The sequence below is a fragment of the Pseudonaja textilis genome, chromosome 2 (assembly GCF_049901715.1).
Source record: "Pseudonaja textilis isolate UNSWEBS1 chromosome 2, rPseTex1.2, whole genome shotgun sequence".
NCBI lineage: Eukaryota > Metazoa > Chordata > Lepidosauria > Squamata > Elapidae > Pseudonaja > Pseudonaja textilis.
Window position 1 is genome coordinate 105,747,357 of NC_141991.1, and position 21,995 is coordinate 105,769,351.

A 21,995-nucleotide genomic window follows, 5' to 3' on the forward strand; every position below is an offset into this window, starting at 1 on the left:
ATCGCCTTTTGTGATCTGACAAGCAAAGTTAATGGGGAAGCCAAATTCACTTTACAGCTATGTTACTAACTTAACTGTGGTGACTCACTTGAAAAGTATGGCAAGGAAAGCCATAAAATGGGGTAAAACTCACTTAACAACTGCCTTGCTTAGCAACATAAACGTTAAACTTTGCTTGTCAGAAGATCTCAAAAAGGTGATCACATGACCCCAAGACATTATAATCATCATAAATTCATGCCAGTTATCAAGGGTCTGAATTTTGATCATGTGACCACAGGGATGCTGTGATGGTCGCAAATGTTAAATAATTAAATTGGTAAAAGCACTTCCTTTTATACCTTACCATCACATAAAGCAATGCTGCACCATTATGATTAATAAAAGTGGATTTAGTGGGAGGACTGAATAAAAAGAAATTACTCCACCAGTATTGGTCACTAACAAATGGCAATACTGACGTATTGGAACTTCTGATGTATTCAGTAGCATCCGTTCTTCTATTTCAGTTACCATGAAATTGCTGTGAGAAAAGGTTATATTGCTTTTGTTCATGAAATGAAACCCTGCAGTGAATACTCAACAGTGCACTTTAAACAAAGGGTCGTGATTGAATTTTTGACTGCTATAGGTGTGCAATTGAAATTCATTACCGTATGCAGGCGGTTTACAGTATTGATGTGAGGACTATGCCTTTCTGGGCTAAAAAAATGTAAAGATAAACCAGGAAGAATTGATTTGTATGATAAAGAATGAAGTAGACAATCTGTGACTGTAACCAAGGAGCTTCACATGAGGAGGTTGATGAACTGATCAAGAACTATCAGCAGATCACTCAAAGGGAAGTTGCTGTATTTTATAAAAAAACATGACACTTTACAAGAATGTGTGGGTCAGGTTGTTGAATAAAGGAGCTCATTGTAAATTTAAAGACTCAGAAAAGTAAGCTGGAGGAAGAAAATAAAGCAGGGTTGCCAATGATCTACGCTCCTAAACCAACAAAGGCCAAGAGATATTTCATTTGCTATTACATGATGAAACTTTGGTAAGAGACAATGTGAATGGTTGTCAGGACTATTTTTTGCAGGTAGTCCTTGACTTATGACCATTCAGTTAATGACCAAAGTTACGATGCTGGAAAAAAGTGATCTATGACTGGTCTTTGTACTTAATCAGACCATCACTAAAATCATGTGTTCAAATTCGGGCACTTGGCAACTGGCATGTATACTGCATGAATCAAAAAGAGGGCTGTTGAAATATCTACAGACTCCTCATATCCTGGACATAAATTGTTTCAACTTCTACCCTCAAAACGACTATAGGGCACTGCACACCAGAACAACTAGACACAAGGACAGTTTTTTTCCTGAATGCCATCACTCTGCTAACAACTAATGCCCACAACACTGTCAATTTATTTATTAAGACTGTATTAGTATTATTCCTCTACTACTAGATTATAATAATACTTCCTAGTACCTATTTCTTCCCACTTATGCCTATAACCGTGTTGCTTGTATCTTTACAATTTATATTGTTTTATTTGTTTCCTAGTATGATTTGATTGCTTATTAGCAACCGATGACTATCACTAAGTATTGTATCTTATGATTCTTGATGAATGTATTTTTTTTCCTTTATGTACACTGAGAACATATGCAGCAAAGAAAAAATTCCTTGTGTGTCCTGTTACACTTGGCCAATAAAGAATTATGTTCTATTTATGATTTACAATTGTTTCAGCATTGTGAGGTCAGGTTGCCATTTATGTCTTTCCCAGGGGACTTCCAACAATGGGGGGAAACCATATTCACTTAATTACTATGATTCACTTAATGACCATGGAAAAAATTGGTCTTTAACAATGGAAGTTCCAGTCCCAATTATGGTCATGTCAAGGACTCCCTATACTATAAATGCATCTGAAAGCATGTCAAAACTTGGTTGGGCCATTAGGCCTGGGGTCCCAGGGGACTGGCAAATTAAGGTGGTTCCAGTACAGATAGTCCTCGATTAACAACAGTTCACTTACTAACAGTTCAAAGTTACAATCACACTGAAAAAAGTGACTTACCACCATTTTTCACGCTTATGACCTTTGAAGCATCCCCATGGTTCATATTTATGACCGTTTCAGTGTCCCAGGGACATACGATCCTCTTTTACAATCTTCTAACAAGCAAAGTCAATGGTGAAGCAAGATTCACTTAACAACTAAGTTATTAACTTATCAGGTGCAGTGATTCACTTAACAACTATGGCAGGTAAAATGGGACAAAACTCACTTAACAAATGTCTCACTTAACAATAGAAATGTTGGCCTCAATTGTCGTAAGTCAAATGCTACCTGTATTATTAATGTGTTTACACAATATTCCTTTTTAAATCTTGTTTTGAATAATTATAATTGATTAGTATTGATTAATTCACTGTGTTTCACTTTTTTGTATACCATCCAGAAAATGGATGTCTATATAAATTTGACAGATGAATAAATAAATGACAACAGTTCTGGTCACAATAGCATTTAAATGTTTATTAGTAATTAGTAATTACTAAGTGAATGTGACATGTTCAAAAGGCCAGTTTCTGAAGGGAGATACAGACAGGGTCAGAAAACAATATATTTCCAGGTAACATTTTCATAAACTTAAAAGATACTGCATTTATTATCTAGTGTAGATAACTACCATCTGACCCCCATCACCTTTGATTATCAGAGGAACTAAAGAAAAAGCATCGGGAATTAACAAATATTCAAATTTAACATTTCAGTTAGGGAAACTTCCCTGTCTCCCTTAATTAATCCTTTCAAAACTTCACTATTTTGTGAAAACCTGTTTAGTTTAGACCAGGGGTGTCCAACCCTGGCAACTTTAAGACTTGTGGACTTCAACTCCCAGAATTCTGGGAGTTGAAGTCCACAAGTCTTAAAGTTGCCAAGGTTGGACACCCCTAGTTTAGACAGTTACTATGTTACAAAGTTCATGTTGCAAGCCAAGATTCTGATGAAGTTGTCACTCCCTATAAACAGATCACATTTTCTGGAATTGCCGTTTCTTCTCATCAGCAATTTTTGATTGCCAGAGCACTACATTGCATCATTCAGCAGAGAAGCTCTCTCAGACTTGATCTCCTTCAGATTCATTAAGATCTGCATAAACTCCCACTCAAGGGCAATGTTCTCAGAATCACTACTTTGGCCAAGCAAATCCTTAAACCTTACTAAGACCAGCTGAGGAAAATTACAGAGTAGCACTTACTCATTCACTACTTTGCAGAGTCTCCAAACTTTCCATTGCTTCACCCTGGCAAGGCTAGTGAAAGCTGTAGTGGCAGCCCCACAAGAGTACCATCTAATCCTTTCAGCCTTTTACTAAGGATATACAGATTGATACTCTGGGCTTCGTTATTTGTAGTCTCTTCTTAATGGCTTCATGAGTGATGGTATGGATGCAAGGAGACAACAATGACCTCTATCACTTCCAGTCAATATAAACATTGGTATGGTGTTTCTTCTTTGTCCCGTAGCTGTCTTTTCTTCTTCACTAGGAATCCACTCCAGTCTTTCCTCTTTTTTTTTTTCAGACATATTCCATTTCCAGCTTTCCACATCGGAGATCCTTTGCCCTTGCCGTTCTTCCAACTTATCTATTTTATTTCTCTCTATCCAATTCTTCTGTCTCCATTCAAGAGCACAGGATTCAACAGGATGTCTTATTTTTTTCTCTCTCTCTTTAGCTTGCATCCACTCACTTCCTCATTTTATCCTTCTCATGCCTTCATCATGCTGTCAGTTTATTTCTTCTCACATCATCTCTGGTTACTGTTTTCCTAATTGGGCAACATGCAAAGAAATAGGATTACTGATACAAACTTCACTGCCTGGTATGGTAAATTTCTCCCCCCACACTCCCCATGGGTGCTTGTTCTTCATACAAAAATGGAAAAAACTACTTGCACTTTCCTTCTGCACCCCACTGAAATGCACCCCCAAAACTTGCAACAGTATCATGAAGATCAAAATCCTGCAGTAGTATTAAAAAAAAAAACCAATTAAATTTCTTCTAGCAGATAAGCCTTGAAATAGTGAATGTTAATTATCTATTATAATCAAATAAAAAATCAAAATATGGTAAATGCTTTTCTTGAATATTTGGATTCATGTGAGTTATTAAGAAAAATGTGGGATCCACTATGCAAAAGCAGAGATAGATTTGAAAAGAAGACAAATTGGACACCATAAAAGTACTGTGAGAGCTGCTTGATTTCTAAGAAAAATCTGATACGAATGTAATGACGGGTGTTTCCGTATCATCTTATCCGCTTTGCAATATTCAACCTTACCTTTGTAAATAAATACAAATATTGACTTTTTAGGAATGGACCTTCCAAAGGAAGTCATTTGAGATAAAAGCTGGACTATTGACCTTCACTTCTTAGAACAATACGATAAGCCTGACTCCTGGTGGCCTTTTGGGACTTCCAATAAATGGACAAAGGTAGAAATTTGCCGCAATATTTAAATACTGTCATGGATTAATTTTTATTTTAAGTTGCTGCCAATGTCTTTATTATTTAAAAAAGAAAAACAATGCATTGGATCTTGTTCCTTCGTGCCAGGATATTTTTAAAAAAAAATTCTTGAAAGGTTTCATTTCAACTAAGATCCCACTAGCACCATCAGAAGTACTTATGTCAGTGACTTGATTGTTTGAGTTGCCATTTTCTCTTTCTTCCTCCAGGGACTCTTTGAGATCGGACAGCTAGAGGGCCCATAACACTCCAAATGTGGGTGGTATCAAAGATTTAAATGGTGCGATGGTGACACTTGTTTATATTTTTAGTCTTTGGTATCACTCTATAACACTGAGTATATTTCTCCCTGCTTTAACATAGTAATCATTTGAATATTCTTTTAAAATAAATAACTGAGAAGTTCAAAACAGAGTATTAGCTCAAAAAATTGACCTTCACTGCATTATTGCCTAAGATGTATGTAGACTAACACTGGTTGTGCCTGCCTGAAAACCAAACATGACTCATGGAAATTTTAGGAAAGAAAGATCATATGATTTGCAATAAGTTTGGTAAGTCACCACTCTCTTCCAAGGCATTTTGTGCCAAGGTTTCTGTATACATACAGAACTAAGTGCCAACATCTATTATCACGAGATCAATGAAGCAAGCTAGAAAGCAAAACAGGAGGTTGGATCTCCTAGCCTATTTTAAGGGAATGACAACCTTTAAAAGCAGATTATCATAGACTTGTGCATAAATTAGACAAAGCATCATCACAGACATTCAATTTTAGGTTGGAACATTGACTGGTATGCTTAAAATTCAGAAATCAAGTCTTGGCAGACAATTTTAAGGCAAGAGGATTAAGTATCAAGCTGGTTCTGTGTATTTTCCATACATGCAATATTATCTTCACAGTCAGCACAACAGTGATGGGAATGAGAAATGAGTCTTCCAGAGAACCCTCCTTTTCATAAGGGTTGTTTTTCACCCATATAAAGGACCTTTTGATTCCAAACCAATATTTTAAGGCATGGTGTTTGTCTGCCCTGTTTCCCATTTATGTAACTGGCAATAGTTGGGGAATTGACAAAGTGGCTATTGCATGTGGTCACTACTTTAAAACGTATCTGCCAGAAAGCAAGCTCAGAGAGCACCACGGACAACCCCGCCCCTTGCTGCAAAATAAATACTGCCCTTTAAATGGACAGGAATTCTTAGAACCTTAGAATGGAAACTGATTTACACCAATCAAACCAGGAGCTCAGCATGGTTTGCTATGTTAACTGGCAATAGCTTGCCAGAATCTGAAGTGTGGGGAGAAGAGTAAGATGCCAAGGATTTCTCCAAGGATTTTCTGCATACTAAGTACGTAATCGATCTCTAAGTTATATTTTCCAACCCATCCCAGTCTCAGTACTGTACTATTTAGTGTTTAGTCTACATAGTCTGAACAATTGTGTGAACCGCACAAGTGGAAAGCATGAGAAGAAAAAAATGGAAGGGATGCGTGTAAATACGCTCACATGAAGTAAGATACTGTAGCTCCAGACAAAGCAAGCATGAAAACAATTGCTTTCTACCTCTCAACCCATCATAATGGAAATCTCTCTGCAGTACTATACAAGACCAGATAACTGGTAAAGTAAAGGGGCAAGGGGAAGAAGAGAGAGGGAGTTGGGGAAGAGAGAGAGAGAAAAAATGAGTAAAACTTCACTCTCTTGTTGTATTTTCTGTATGATGATTACCACTTTAAGAATTTGTTTTTGAAATTCATTAAGGATAGTTATAAAAAAAACACTCTAATGGAAATAAATTAAACAGAATTTTATTCTGAATCTTGTTCTAAGTCTGAAAAGCTTAGATGGAAAAATACTATGAAGGAGAATAAGAGCATTTGGACTGAAGAGTTCCAACAATGGATTTCTGTGTTCCTTTCTTAATAGCCTTGCTTTCTCAGTTGCTAGCTAAACAAGCTGCTACAATAAAACATCTGTGGCTCCATGGAAAACAATGACCCAGGCAAGTTTCTTCAAGTCATGGATGTTTCCAAAACTGGGGGAAGGAAGGAAAATAAGCCAACTTCATACTGATGTTCATTACTTGATCTCAATTCTGGATGGGCCTTTCTCCAACTGCAGCTAAACACAATATCAAGATATCCTGGCATCTTCTTTTTCCACTATAACTGGTGCAACCTTCATCTCATCCATAGACCATGAGTGAGACTGGGCATTAAGTCACCCTTAGCTATATTGATGTTGAAGTATTATTTCCTCACTTATTCTGACACCATCCAAGGGAAGCCCTGAATTGTACAAAGTCCCAATAAGACCAGCCTGGCAGCAGCTGGAAACAGACTGTAGAAGCAGGGAAGGGATCAGCGATGGAAACAGCCAATGTTATGCTGATATATTTTCCTGATAATTCCTCGATGGAGGAGTACTTTGAATTAACATTAGTAAAAGACCCAACAACAAACCCCAGATCCAACAGCGCATGCACCTTGCATGAGCAAAAAGGCAGTGTTGCTTGCACTGCAACACTGCAACCACCATCTTATCTTTTTTTTAGATTTTTTTTAATCCCACCTTTATTATTTGTGTAAATAACTCAAGGCAGCAAACACACACAAAATTCTTTCCTCCTTTTATTTTCCCCACAACAGTAACCCTGTGATGTGAGTTGACCCGAGAGAGTGAGAAGCCCAAAGTCACCAGCCTGGTGCTTTAACCACTAGACTGAACTGACCAAACCCTGTTCCTTGAGGTGCTGTTGCCTGGATCTGGAATTTGATGGATACCAGTGTCAAAATCACCAATATTTCCAGCCCCTGGTTAAAATGATTTTTTATTTAAAATAAACATTCTCTAGAAGATCTGCATCAACAATAATAGCAATAGCACTTAGACTTGTATACTGCTTCCCAGTATGTTGCAGCCCTCTCTAAACGGTCTCTAGGCAAATTGCCCCCAATCTGGGTCCTCATTTTACCCATCTTGGAAGCATGGAAGGCTGAGACTTCTTTGAGCCAACCAGCATCAAATTGCTGGCAGTCATGAAGCAACACCAGAGGCGATCACTTGAATAGCTGAAATGGACATCCAGCTATGAGGCTACTATCAAATCCCTGTAGAATTTTTGTATATAATTATGTGGATTGTGTGTATTTGATTACTTCTGTCATGTTCTCAAAATACTCTAAATAATGTGTGTGAGTGTGTATGTGTGTGTGTGTATGCATTTTTGAATAATTGCAGTAATAGACCGAGTTTGTTTTTGCAATATTATTCAGCTTCTGTAACCATGGAGAAAGCACCGTCAGCAACACACCTCCCTCGCTTCACCTCTGAAACCTCACAGGACTCATAGTTTCCACAGGATGGAAACTATGTGTACAGTGTACAAGCCCAAAAGTTGATATTCCTGAGAGATGCAGCTGGGAGTCTCACAAAACTTAAATAAATGCCCTGCCCGATAGCACATTCCAAAAATTTTCTATGCTCCGAGGAAATCTTTACAGCCCTAAAGGTTAACGCATTTCCAGCAAGCCTACAGCAAACAGTGTAGCAATCATTGGAGTGGGTGAAGGATATTAAAATAAATCGTTTTATGTAAAAAGAAAATCCTAAAATACATACCAACTGAAGGCAGATTATGAGAAATTAAAAGACAAAAGCACTATGTAAATTGCAATTAAAATGATAGCCAAAAAAAAAAACATCAACCAGCAGCAGAGAATATCAGTTAATCTTAACAAAAAATGAGAGGAAGATTTTGTTGTCTGAGAAAAAAGAAAACAGATGCACAACTGCACTTCAGGGTCGGGGAGCTAAAATGATGGAAATGTTTATTTTTGTATTTCTATGCATCAGTCTTTTTAGGGCTGGGGTTGGGATTAGGTGTGAGAGCAGGTCTCAAAGTTGGAATAATATTCGCAAATAACATATTCCTCCAGGCTCTCTCAGAGATTTGAAAAGACTGGGGATATTCCCAAGATTTTGAGATTCTTAATCATTTAAAAAATAAAATGAAAGCATGCATTTGAATGCCTCTTCTCCCAAATAGGTCTCCTACCTCCTCGCAGCCCGCCTTTAGTCCCTTCATATAGGAAGAGAGGAACTAAGTAAAACAAATCTACTGCATGTCGGATATCCATTCCTAATCTAACCTTGTAACAACAAATGTTTCCAGTCAGACCCTCAGGAAACTATGATGGGATATGGTAGGTATTGGAAGATCTTGACTTGCAATGTTTCTTCTCCAAGTTAGCCAAATAACTTTCAAGATTACTTGCCATGGAAATTATGTTGAAGCAGCTATAGAATTCCCTATGTAATTAAGCCAACAACAGGAGATATTACAAGGTTTGGGACTGAGTTAGTATCATGGTGGGATTCTACCAGTTTGCACCTATTCGCTAGAACCGGTTGTTAACATTCTACATAGTTTGGAGAACCAGTTGTTAGAAAAATTACTGGCCTAATCCTGTAAGGAAGGCAGGAAGGAAACATTCTGGCGTTGCTTACAGAAACTGCCTCTCCATTAATCCTTATTACAATCTTGGCAGGACTAGACTTCTTGTCTCAGGAACTTCTCTGAAGTTTTTTTCCCCTTCTTTGCTGGTACTTTGCTTGTGTGGAGTGACCATTCAAAGTTACAATGGCACTGAAAAAAGTGATTTATGACCATTTTTCACACTTACGACTGTTACAGCATCCCCACAGTCATGAGAGGCCTTTCGAGGAGATGCGTGCCTCGATGTGAGTGATATTGAGTTGGCCACACCCAGTCAGTCACATGACCACCAAGCCACGCCCACCACAGAACCGATTGTTAAAAAATGTTAATCCCACCCCTGGTTAGTATATACTAGTCACAGCCAGTTAAAAAATTGCCAATGAGGCAAATGCATTTGAATCCGGAAACTGTGATGGATTAAAGGAGATTTCAAAACCCTGAAACTGAGACAAGCTATATATTAGAGGTTATGGTGTATGGTTAATATTGAACTCTATCAATTGACCATCTACCAGTTCGCTGATTAATCTATTGTTTGAACTTTAATGTTTTTACAGCCCTAAAAATAGTGCTCTATGGGCAGAAGAGGGGATACAAACTTTAAAAATAAATAACAAAATAATTGAACTTATGAAAACAAATTATGTTCCTAAGTAGCTTTTTTTGAGAACATGAAAGGAATCAAAACCTGTCTTCAAGGGGAATTCTTTTCTTCTTGTTTTCTTGCTCTGACCTTTGATTTGCAGCTGGAGTAACAGAGTTGCAGATTTACAGAATGTAAAAACCATTTGTCATAATGGAAACTCTCTTTATGAGAGAAAAAAACCCAAATTACTTCCTGTCTCTGAAAAATCTAGCACTATTTTTTTTTTTATTTGTCAATTGTTTACGAGATAAGTAAAAGTGTATACATAATTATGAATACATGAAATGAGTACATATAAGAAAAATAAAAGAAAAATAAAAGAAACAATAGGACAGGGACGGTAGGCACGTTGGTGCACTTATGCACGCCCCCTACAGACCTCTTAGGAAAGGGGTGAGGTCAATAGTAGACAGTCTAAGGTTAAAGTTTTTGGGGTTTGGGGAAGAAACTACAGAGTCGGGTAGAGTATTCCAGACATTGACCACTCTGTTGCTGAAGTCGTATTTCCTGCAATCAAGCTTGGTGCGGTTAACCTTGAGTTTGTATCTGTTGTGTGCTCTTGTGTTGTTATGGTTGAAGCTGAAGTATTCATTGACAGGTAGGACATTGCAATGTATGATTTTATATACCATGCTTAAATCAGACCGAAGTCGGCGTAATTCAAGGTTTTCTAGTTCTAGAATTTCAAGTCTGGTGGCATAAGGTATTCTACAACGAGTAGAGGAGTGGAGAACTCTTCTTGTGAAATATTTCTGGACTTTCTCAATTGTGCTAATATCAGATACGTAATGTGGGTTCCAGACTGATGAGCTGTATTCGAGTATTGGTCTAGCAAATGTTTTGTATGCTCTAGTTAGTAGTGTGATATTACCAGAGAAAAAGCTACGTAAGATTAGGTTAACAACTCTTAATGCCTTTTTGGCTATGTAGTTGCAGTGGGCACTAGCACTTAGATCATTAGAGGTGAGTATTCCAAGGTCCTTTACAGAGCTTGGATCATCAACAAGATCTTGACTATTCAGCTTGTATTTTATTTTCGGATTTTTTTTTTTTAACAATATGTAAGACAGAGCATTTATTTGTTGAGATTTGAAGTTGCCATTTGTTTGACCATTCTGATACACAGTCAAGATCTTTTTGAAGGGTAGCAGTATTGTCTGTGGTATTGAACAGCTTTACATCATCAGCGAAAAGAACGCAGTTGCTCTTAATATGATCACAGAGGTCATTTATGTAGAGTATGAAGAGAGTTGGTCCTAGAACACTGCCTTGGGGGACACCACTATTGACAGGTACAGAATTTGATAGGACACTCCCAATTTTGACCATTTGTTGTCTGTTTGACAGGAATGCTTCTATCCAGTTATGTAGATGTCCAGAGATACCATAGGATTTTATTTTTAGTAGTAGTAGTTTGTCATGTACCACTGAATCAAAGGCTTTACAGAAGTCTATGTAGATTGCATCTATTGTTTTGCCCTGATCAAGTTGTGTAGTCCATATGTTTTTGCAGTGTAAGAGTTGCAGATTACAGGATAGTTTTTTTCTGAAACCAAATTGTTTATTGGAGAGTAGGTTGTTTGTCTCTAAGTGGAGGATGATGGATTGGTTAATAATTGATTCCATGACTTTACAGGTGACGCAGCATAAGGAGATTGGTCTGTAATTTTCAACTAGGCAAGGGTCTCCCTTTTTTGAAGATGGGGATGACTGTGGCTTGTGACCATAGGTTAGGCAAGGAACTGGTCCTGAAAGATTTTTCAAAGATTATGCTTAGAGGTTTGGCTATGGCAGTGGATAACTTTTTTAAGAAATAGGCACATATTCCATCCGGTCCAATAGATAGGGATGGTTTTAGATTGCGTAGTGCTTTTTCAACATTGTCTTCTGTAAAATCGATATGTATTAGATCACTGTAGTTATCTGTGGTTCGGCTAGGAAATGCTGGGCATGATCCATTGCTGTTTACAAATACTGAGCCAAAAAATGTGTTAAAGATATTGGCTTTAATGGTGTTGTCGTTGCAGTCTTTACCATTAGGTCCTATCAGGGGTGGGATGGACCTTGAATCTTTTAGTTTGTTGTTTACAAAATTGTAAAAAGCATTGGTGGAATTGGTGCTTAGAAGGTTTTCCTCTTGTTTAATGTGATAATTGGTGCATTCGGTCTTTATTTGGTGGCATAAATTTTTGTATCGGCTTTTGAAATTGGCAACGTGACCAGATTTGTTTTTCCGACAGAGTGATCTCTTTTTGGATTGAAGTTTCCTTATTGTTATGGGCAATCTGTTTTTTTGTTTTGTTTTGGGAGTAGTTGTTGGTACATATAGTTTGATGACTCTTTTGACTTCAAGTAAAAATATGTTGTAATGGTCTTCAACAGTATTGCATCCAGTGAATAGAGATTGCCAATCAAGGGATGAGAGATCGTTGTTTATAAGATCATAGTTGCCTTTTTTGAAATTATAATTGGGGATCACATCATTGTGGTGGTTTTTGTGTGGACGTATGTTGAGACAAAAGTCAATCATATTGTGGTCACTGCTGGAAAAGGGTTCTTTAGTTTGTATTCCGTAAATTAAATTCAAACTATTGCAGAAGATGAGATCGAGGCAGTTGTTTAGTCTAGTGTTGTTGGATACTAGTTGTTCCAGTCCCAGATTTGTAACAGCATTGTAAAAGCTTGCATGTATGGTTTCAGTTGTACATTCATTTAGATGTGGTTTGTAGCTATTGGATGTTCAGGTTTTTGCGTTGTGTCTTTTTTTTCGAGGTTGGATAATCTTTCTTTTAAGGCGTCCAGGGATGCTACTTTGGTGTCAAGGGATGTTAATCGTGTTTCAATGGTATCAACTCTTTCCAACAGATCCAGTTTGGGTCTGCATGAATTGCAGAGAAATGGAAACTCATTGGATGATTTTAGGTATTGAATCAATTGCTTGGGTAATCCCAAGCAGTCATGATGAGCGTATTTGTTACACAGAGAACATTTGATGGAGTTTTCATTATCCTTTAGAGTTTTGTAGCATTTAAGGCATGTGCAGGAGTCTTGTGGTTCATTGTTGGGGATTAAATTCTATTAGTGGACAAGTGGCTGCTTTAAATTTTCTCCCTTTAGCATATTTAGAAGATAGAGGGCTCCTACATAGAAACAACTGACCAATGCAAAGTTGCAATTACTGGTAATCCAGGGAGTCTTGGTATAATATAATTAAGGATGATTGTGATGTGCAAAATATAGCATTGGAAAATACACAGGTTGCAGTGGCTACATATACGACTGAGTTTTAAAATTACAATTCTCAATTCTAGACATCAAGTCTAGAATCTTCATGGGGGAATCTTAGTGCAAATACTAATAATTAGGTTGGTATGGCACAATGAGGACAAGCAGTAACATTACAGTATTTACAAGAGCTGAAAGAAGATTCTTGAATCAGGTCTACTGTATAAAGATGCTATATTCAGGGGTACATTCCATTTATATCCGACATGTGTATTGCAGTAGACACAGTGCTGGCGTTATTGGACATTTGTCCTCAAGGGACTGATGAAAGCAAGTGTTTATTCAAGGAAAATTAACTTCCAGTACTTCTGCACTGATAAGCACATTTGTACTTTTCATTTTTTTTAAAGTCAGGGAGAGAGAAGGAAATCAGACCAGATGAGGCTTTGTTAATAGAACACTTTTTATAATTTCTGCTGATAAAGCCACTCTGAAAAGCAGCAAGCAACCTTGGTCAAATTCTTGGCAGTCAAACCTAGTCACCCTCCAATTAAATTGCAGCCACTACAGTAGAATTTAGGTCACTGTTTAGCTCTGTAGAATTTATTCTGAACACTTCTTTAAATATTTAAGACATGGCTGTCTAATTAAGTCTGGCCATTTAAAAAAAAAACCAAGAGGCACCATGTTCATTCAAAAATATGATTATGTTTGCTCTTCTTTCATATTGTTAACATTAAAAATACTGTATAAATCTCCAAGGCAGCATAAAAGAAGCTGTTTAACTATACCCAGAGGCTGAACATTTTCCCTCTTTGGACTGCTTTTAATAGAGAAGTTTCTCCAAACCAGTGTTTTATCAGTGTGAAGATTAGTGAGGTGATAAAAGATGCTACCTGATTTGCTTTGATATCACAGCTAATTAATGTGGGATAATGGCAGTAAAGGGATTAAACCCAAGAACGTCTGTTGTACACCACCTAGAGTCATTTGTCTTGAAATGAAAGGGCTATATAAATTGGTTTAGTAAAAATAAATAAAAAAGTAATGAGTTCACTTCTTATAATATTGTGCCTCTACACTGACTCATCAGTGGCTATATTTGCTTAATCCCAGTTTGTAGACCAAAGCACAGCAAGCTGGGTTCATGAACCTGCTAAAGCTAAGCCATCAACCAGTGTTAATAAAACCAGTGGTTAGACATCAACACACAGATTCTGAACTAAAGGAAGCATACCATTACAGTCTCCACTTAGCACTTACCTGAATTTAGGAAAAAAAATGATTCCCCAAATGGTTCACTGCTCTGTTTATACAGAATAGAACAGAGGCAGCATTTGCATGTCTAAACAAATTATCTGTTGGTAAAACAATCACAATGCCTTGCTACTACTGTACATTTGAATATTAGGATTATGAGAAGCTTCTTTATATTGCTGACCAACTTAGCTCTCATTGTGAATAGCACACACTTCTATCTGTGCATATTTCAGATACAGTATATTGCAATGAATTTTATTAATTATCATTTTAGCAACTTTCCAAGGTTACATTGACTCATCAGTGGCTATGTTTGCTTAATTATACTGTAGTTTGTAGACTAAAGCAGAGGAAACTGTTTTTTTCAGTTTTCTTTGAAGATGTTGCAAATTAAAGCTGGAATTTTTCGCAAGCAAAACATGGACTCTACTGCTGAACCACTTCTGTCTTATGGAGTGTTTACAGATGTAACCAAATGTATTGGCACCCCTCCACTTTTTCACAGTGTCTGCTTTATGGACTATGGAATGAAGAATGTTAGATGCTGTTTACTTGTGGCAGTTTCAACTTATTTCATAGCAAGTTGGGATTCTTCAGGGGAAAATGTGAAGGGGTATCAATATTGTGGCCACATCTGTGCACTGCATTCTTTTACCGCTACGGCAGCCTTTCCTGAACTGATGACCTCCAGAACGTATTTGTTAAATTTATTTTTGCTTTTTCTCAGAATAGAATGATTAGCACTCACTTTTCCCTTTCTATAATAACAGTCCTATAAGGGAGGCTGGCTTAGACACAGTCTAGTGAGCTTCTATGACGGAGGATATAGATCTGAATGTGGACTTCAGATCTAGCCAGCACCTTTACCAGAAGGCTGCATACATTAGCCTTTCATAATTCCAAGCCAACACAACCAATGGTCATAGTGGCTAGTGTTTATGGGAGGTGGCTCCCTCCAGCTTAAAGACAGAGCTTGTTGAGATAAACAGAAGATGTCTCAGGAGCTTGAATGTTGCCTAGGTTGCCTCAAAACCCCACTAAAAAGTAATGCTGGTCATTGTTGATAACTTAGTGCAGTGCATGATTCCACCTCTATGATTTAATTAGCTAACCATGATTTTTAAAAATTGTAGGCCACTACATTGTGGGAACCCAGATCCCCCCAGTTGCAAATTTACATACAGCAATATTGTCCCTCCTCCCAATTGAGCTGATGTTGTGAAGGAACTATAATTTTGGATCCTCTACTTTGCCAATATGTTTTCCTCATATTGCTTAAGATGTGGTGGTCAGAATTATATTACAATGCTTGTCACACCTCATAGCTAGCATCAAAAGAACTCTTTCTTCACAGCATTATATAAGCCACTCTTTTTATACTGCAACAACAACAACAACAGTCACAGATTTCAAGCCATGTTCCTGGTAGACACAAAGGGAAATTGCATAAGGCATACTGATAGCTGCCAAAACCACAATGTCCATACCCCTGCTGTCATTTTGCTACTTTTCCCACACAAACCATGATTATGGAAGTATTTCTATCTATGTTTCATCAATGCCATGTAGTTCACAAATTATTGTGTCAAAAGCTGTGCTGCTATTGCAGCCAATTGCTTTTTTGTGCGTGAACAATTTGCATGTATCAGTAACTACTAGTTAGCAGTTGAGCATTTCATTCTTTTGCTATTTAGCCTTCTGTCTTGTGACATTTTTATGAAACGGTATCCACTGTTCTTTTAAACTGGCATAGCAGGAAGTACAAGAACGTCTTGTACAAGAATTCTGTCTTGCTGGACTGGTACAAGTTAAACGAGTTCTGTCAGCTATCAAATAATCTACAAAAGCTCCAAAGCATCATTCTTTTTAGATAATCATCTTATCAGATTTTGTTCTGATTATTTCATAAAGTAACTTTTATGGCAGTTTTAATTGTGCAAGGAAATCCCTCTGATCCACATGCATTTAAATGAATACTTTAAAAAAATTGTGAAATGCCATTCGAAGGGAACTAGATGCAGAACCTCAATACATGTGTACAGTATGACCTCCATGAATAAAGGCATGCCTCCCATGAAGAGGCAAACAGAAAGGAATCAAGATTAGCATCTTGATGTTTCATAGAAAAAGTCCCATTGTCTTATGATCAGCCTGTTCCATTTGGTCTCCTTGCCCACTCCCCAAAGTCTCAAAGTCTCTACTGAACAGTCTTCCTAAAATTTGGCAGAATTACTTCACCATTTTGATGTAGGATTTGTAATTGTGTAAGTTTTGTAGTTCCAAAAATTAAGACATTTTGCCTTTTGTTCCATCTATTTATACTCTCCCAAAATGTTAAATATGACCTGCCCACATTACTGTCCAACTATAGATATTTGCAATAAGGGTATCCTACTTCTAATATTTTCTCATTCCACCTTACACTATTGGATACAATATCTGGAACTACATATCTGCATAAAAAGAATGCATTTCAGCTTAAGCAAAATGAATAAAAAACCTAACAACCTCAATGGATGAAAAAGGTTCCTGCTAAACCCTTGTTAAATATATATATAGCAAGAAAAAGACAAAATTATCCTAGTCATTAATAATAGAGTGAATGAAGATGATATGTAAATAGTGTGGGAGTTGGTATTATTTGCTATTTTTAATTATGTAACTAAGTAAATAAATAAAAACAGAACAATTTCCCTCAACTGGGTGCCTCCAGGTGCATTGGATGGCCATTTCATCAACCAGCCAAGCTAAGTCTTAATCAGCGGCCATTCTGTGTAGGAATTATCAGTGTAATTGGAGAACACCATGGAAGGTTAATAGATCAACAACATAAGGTAAATAGACTGTACCACTCCCTATTATCATAACAAAAGTGTGAGGTTTTTGGAAACAACTTTGTTTTCAAAAATACCTACACAAAGCACTTGATTTGTAATTATCTTTGAAGCATTAACAAAAGCATATTGACCTCTCTGAAACTTTATAAAGGAATTTTGTTGCAGTTGTGTGGAGAATAACAACCTGTTGCTGAACAATAAGCAACTTTGTGTTATGAATCTGAAAAATCCTTTTAAATGTAAATGTAATGTAAATGTTTATTCAGTGAATGACCAGCAACATAAAACAGACAAAAGGAATGTCCCAATATTTGAGGGGCTCCTATAAAGACAAAATGGGTCAAACTATTTTCCAAAGCACCAAAAGGCAAGACAAGAAGCAATGGATGGAAACTAACCAAGGAATGAAGCAACCCAGAACTAAGGAGAAAATCCCTAATGGTGAGAGCAATCAACCAATGGAACAGCTCATCTTTAGAAATTGTGGGTGCTCCATCATGGAGGCTTGTAAAAAGAGACTGGAAACCATTTGTCTAAAATGGTAAAGGGTCTGTTTGAGCAGGGGGTTGGACTAGAAGATCTCTGAGGTTCCTTCCATCTTTATTATTCTATGTTTTATGAACAAGGCAAATGAATACAACTACATATTGGCCAGTAAATAAAGTATTTGTAAGTAAATCAAATACAGAATACTTTGAATACTCCTATTACAACAATATCATGTTTGTTCATGTAGTGTGAAGTCTCTATAAAGATTGCTTACATCTAAAACAGACTTCTGAATTCTGGAAGTCTTGTCTATTCATTAAATGGGAAAAAAAATCTCAGAATTTTTTGTATTCCTGCTTTCTTGTTTTCCTGCCCCCCCGCCCCCCAATTTCTTTGTATGTCTGGACAAATTTTAAAGGCTATGAAAGTATACAAGATAGAATGGTACTGGAGGAGTAGCTTGCAAGGATTGAAAGAATGTAAATAAAAGCTTTCAGGGAGCATTTTCATTTATTAATAGAAACTTATATAGAGCCACTTTTATCTTCAGTCATTTCCTCTGTAATAATGAGGAAGAGAAAAAACCGTCACCACCAATTAGCAGAACCATGAGATTTTTAAAACGTTTGGGCATGTAGCACAGTCTCCAGAAGAGAATGCATTCTATAGGAAATAACTGCCACTCTCCTGCCTAAGGCAGTTGCTTGAAAAATATTCCCACAGTCAAAGTGTCCTTCCCCATTTCATGAGTGGAAGTGGTCAAAATTCTACCTTGTTGTTCTCCAACAAGCTTTGTGCAGCTCAACAGCCAAGAATAGCAGCCCACTAGGAACATTTTACTCATGCAATGTCCGTTATATACCATAGGCTGAAGAAATTACCACATTGTGTCCTGACCTTGTAGCTTAGATAGATGGGAATATATAGCAATTTTGATGCAACTGCAAATGGTTCCCCTCAGGGGAAGCTAGTACAAAGTGCAAAATCACAGGATGCAAGACTAATGTGCAACGTTTTGCCAAATCATCTTTTTCTTTCAACAGGGCTTGAAGACAGATTCCTTAAAGTATTAGAAAGTTTTACTAAACTGTTTCATCATAAGTACATCTTTTGTAAGCAAGAACATCTCCTCCTCCCCTTTAAAAAAGAAAGCTTATGATAAAATAATGATGGCGGCACACATCAGAGAAACCTCTGGATACTTCTCTCCGTCTTCCTGTTTTCTGATAAATAGTATTTCAGTAAAATTAGTAAAATGGAAATGCTGCAAGGATTCTGCAGATGATCAAATGAAAGCAGGGCACATAGGAATACCAGAAGTTGCTTTCCATCAAGTCATAGTATATGTGCATCTAGTTAATACCAATTACATTGACCAGCAGCAACTCCCCATTATGCATAAGCGCACCAATTGTGCATACCAATCGTGCCTACCGTCCCTGTCCTATTGTTTCTTTTTATTTTTCTTATAAGTATCTATCTCATTTATTCAAAACTATGTTTATTCTTATACCTGTATCTTGTAAGCGATTGACAAATCAAAATAAATCTTCCATAGTGGTCTTTCCTCAACTACACAGAGGTAAAACTAGGAACAATTCCATATAAGTTATAGGTACTAGATTTTAAAGGTAACCTCTTTCCCAAGAGCTCACTGAAGCTTGTTTTCACCAGAATTACTCAAGAAAATAAGTTCTTTCTCAACTATTTGTCTATGCCAGCCAATATTTTGTAAAGGCCAAAATCAATGTGCTGTGGTAGATATATTGAGCTGGAAACTTGAGCCAATCTCCTTACCTCCTCCGCCCCTATTCTTGTGATAATGATCTCTGGACAACAACAATAATATCAAGCCCTTGGAAATGTTCATAAAACAACTAAAAACAAAACAAAAAACAACTCTTAAGGGTCACCCAGCTAGTTTCATGTCTAACATAGGACCAGAATTCTCAATCTCCTTGTTTCAAACCAGTAGTCTCTAAACAAACTGAGTCTAGGTTGACCAATGTTTAATACTCTAATCATTTGAGAAGATTTCTGTCTCCTAAATTTTTCAGTGATGATTTTCAACTGTGACTGTTTTTGAAGAAAGGAATTTCAAAAAGAAAATCCAATATGAAACCACTGAATAAAAACAAGTTTAGTTCTATCACTGGAGCTGAGATAACAGATTTATATCATTTTAGATATTATCAGTATTGTACCAGTGTTAGGTGGTTTTCTGATATGTAAATATGATTTATGATTTTTTTTGTATGATTGCTATGATTTTTTTTAACATACACTTCAGCTTTAATTTAATTCTTTCCCCTCACTACCAACACCAACTTTACTTTTTGTTGGGTGTGGATTCTCCAGGCCTCCTGTCTATGAAATGATATGTTGTGCCTTACACACGTGGCCTCTTCTTCACAACCATTTAGGACATAATCAAACCATTATTGCCATGTTACTTCCATGTTACAGAACATACTTTCTTAGCAATCAGCACTTAGTTCCCATTCATTCCACATACAGAATGGAAACAAGGCTTTCCTTCTTTAACCAGGTCTTTTGAGTCAGATTAATAATGATTTGGTTTTTAAAAATCTGGTTTCATTTTTTTTTCATATTTAGATTCAGCTGTTATTGCACTGATTGTACTGTAAGCTCTTTTGAATGAGAGACGTAAGATGTAAAAATGAACTATCTATAATATAAGCTGATTTTTTTTTTTAAAGAATAAGATAGGCAAGTGTTTTGAAAGAATTGTGTCCTGCAGAAGATCACCTAGTGATCGCACAAAAGAGGCAATATTTTAACTAGAGCAGAAGTAAGAAAGAAGATTGATTTCAAATCTTACATCTTTTCTCTACTTCTCTTACATAATCCAGATAAGGTGATTAGTGGAAAAAAACCAAGGCACAGTTGTAATATATACTTAGTTCTTGGGAGGAGCCATTTCAAAGTAAAAGGCTAGGTGTCTTGAAAGGACAGCTTTGACAATTTCTTGGACCCTGTGTTCTCTTTCAGGGTAAGGTCACAGGGTAATTGGGACTCAATAAAACTAGCAAACACCATATTTGAGGTGCTTCAAGTACAGGTAGGCCTCAACTTATGACTGGTCACTTAGCATCTGCTTGAAGTTACAATGAATAGCAAACAATTGGTTGACTTAATGACCATGATGTTTGCTTAACGACTGTCACAAAAAAGGTTGTAAAATTGTGTTGGTCACAGGGTTCCATTATCATCATAGTGGCTTAGATTGATGGGCATTGGAAGGAGTCCATTGGATAGGCTACATTTAGCTCCTAGGTCAGAGGTTCTCACACTGGAGAGTGTTCAGGCCCATCAAGTTCAGGCCTTACCTCCATGTTTCATTTCCTCTTATTGTTATATCACATTACAAATTTTTTGAAAAAGCTGTTTCAATCGGCAAATTCATAAAGAGGGGAAGTAAAGGTTCGGAATTCTCTAGAAATTTAAACAGAGGCAAAGCATGCCAACATTTACGAAAGAGCAGCTTCCTATTCCAGAGGGTAACAATAACCACAGGAAATTGAACTTACGGTATGCCCATGTAACAGAGATATGACATAATTTTCCATCAAAGGGTTTATCTTGCTAGGTGCACATTTCACTACAAATAGCTAGCTGTCCATCAATTTTCTTTTTAGTGTGTTGGCAAAGAATTTTTAAAACCAGGAGATTTCTTGAGTGTTGCAAATGCAATATACATTCCCAACCTTTGGTGGTTGAGAAGGGAGCTGTCATTGTCATATAATTGAATCTCTCATTCTTAGAACGATACAATATTAATTAAACTATTTGAAATGACTAAAATGATTTTTATTAAATTCTATAGCAGCCTTCCCCAAAACCGATACATACCAAAATAATTCTCTCTTCAGCCCTGAGGATTGCAACAGACGCTGGATCAAGAGTCACTAATACGTAGATACAAAATCATTTTCCTGTTCTCCCTTTGACTTTGCTTATGCTTCCTGTTTCATGGTTGCCATAAGCAGCTAGAAAGAAGTGCTTTAAGCAGAAGAGTAAGAAAGAGAGGACATTTTGAGAATATCCCTCTTTTCCAGTATGAGAAACCCCAATTTTTTGCAAACAGTGCTCCTTAAATGATCTGGTAGAAGGCTGAACAGACAGAATTTATATTGTATGTTCAAAAAATGTTACCCCATATTATACAGAATACAGTACAACAGAGTTGGATATCTTGAAAGTCTTTTAGTCCAACCCCTGGCTTAAGACCTTGTACCATTCTGAACAATTGACTGTCTATCCTTGAAAACCTCCAGTGATGAAGCACCCACAACTTCTAGAGGCAGGCTTTCCACTGATTAATTGTAATACCTTGAGTATCTTACTACCCTGTAGAAAAGGATAGATCAGAGTATAATGGAGACGCCAGAAATAATTGTGGCTGAGTTTAGTTACTTAATATCAGATTATGGGATGTAGAGTCACCTAGTAGTTGTCTAAAGGATTTCTTC

At 36.9% G+C, this 21,995-nt stretch overlaps 1 long non-coding RNA gene across 2 annotated transcripts in view; it reads right to left on the bottom strand.

Moving 5' to 3' along the window:
* Window positions 1–2,512: 2,512 nt before the first annotated feature.
* Window positions 2,513–21,995, bottom strand: part of LOC113437191 (uncharacterized) — a 34,223-nt gene continuing 14,740 nt past the window's right edge. Inside the window, exons 2-3 of one of the 2 annotated variants that reach the window (XR_015741799.1) lie at window positions 2,955–3,837; window positions 2,513–2,840 (exon numbers count right to left, since the gene is read on the bottom strand). This is a non-coding gene — a long non-coding RNA (uncharacterized LOC113437191). Of the gene's footprint in view, window positions 2,841–2,954; window positions 7,286–21,995 lie in introns of those variants that run through there. The other variant, XR_015741798.1, reaches the window with a different exon arrangement.